The sequence below is a fragment of the Branchiostoma floridae genome, chromosome 4, assembly GCF_000003815.2.
Source record: "Branchiostoma floridae strain S238N-H82 chromosome 4, Bfl_VNyyK, whole genome shotgun sequence".
NCBI classification, from domain to species: domain Eukaryota; kingdom Metazoa; phylum Chordata; class Leptocardii; order Amphioxiformes; family Branchiostomatidae; genus Branchiostoma; species Branchiostoma floridae.
The window spans coordinates 1,617,193-1,617,844 of NC_049982.1; positions in this window are offsets into that span (position 1 = coordinate 1,617,193).

The following is a 652-nucleotide window of genomic DNA, read 5'->3' on the forward strand; positions in this document are numbered from 1 at the left end:
GAATGAAAATTCCTTTCTATTTTTGACAATTCGTAGTGTATTCTAGAAATTCTCACTGCATTCCAGATATTCTTTTGGCCACATTCGGGCAGGATTCAAAGTGGCTTACCGTTTTGGTGTTCCATCAAATGAGATAAGAATGTTTCGAAGAATGTTTGAATGCCGTAGAATGCGCTCATACTGCTGATATTTACTTAGATTACACTTAGAATCCACTTTGAATGCCATTCGATATTTTTCCACTTCGAATGCACATCGACAGTTTTTAACATGTCAGAAACTTTCGGGCCAGCCAAAAGAACGGGCACAAATAGCTGGAATGCAGTGAGAATTTCTGGAATACACTACGAATTGCAAGGAATAGAAAAGAATTTTCATTCTGACGGCATTCCGGCTCATTCTTGCTCTCGTGTGAAGGGGGCTTTATCAGTGAAGAGCGTCTGACGCACCCCGTTGTTTTTCAGGCATCACCACTGTGCTTACCATGACCACCCTGATGAGTGACGCATGTCTGACGCACCTCGTTATTTTTCAGGCATCACCACCGTGCTGACGATGACCACCCTGATGAGTGACGCATGTCTGACGCACCCCGTTATTTTTCAGGCATCACCACCGTGCTGACCATGACCACCCTGATAACCGGAGCGCG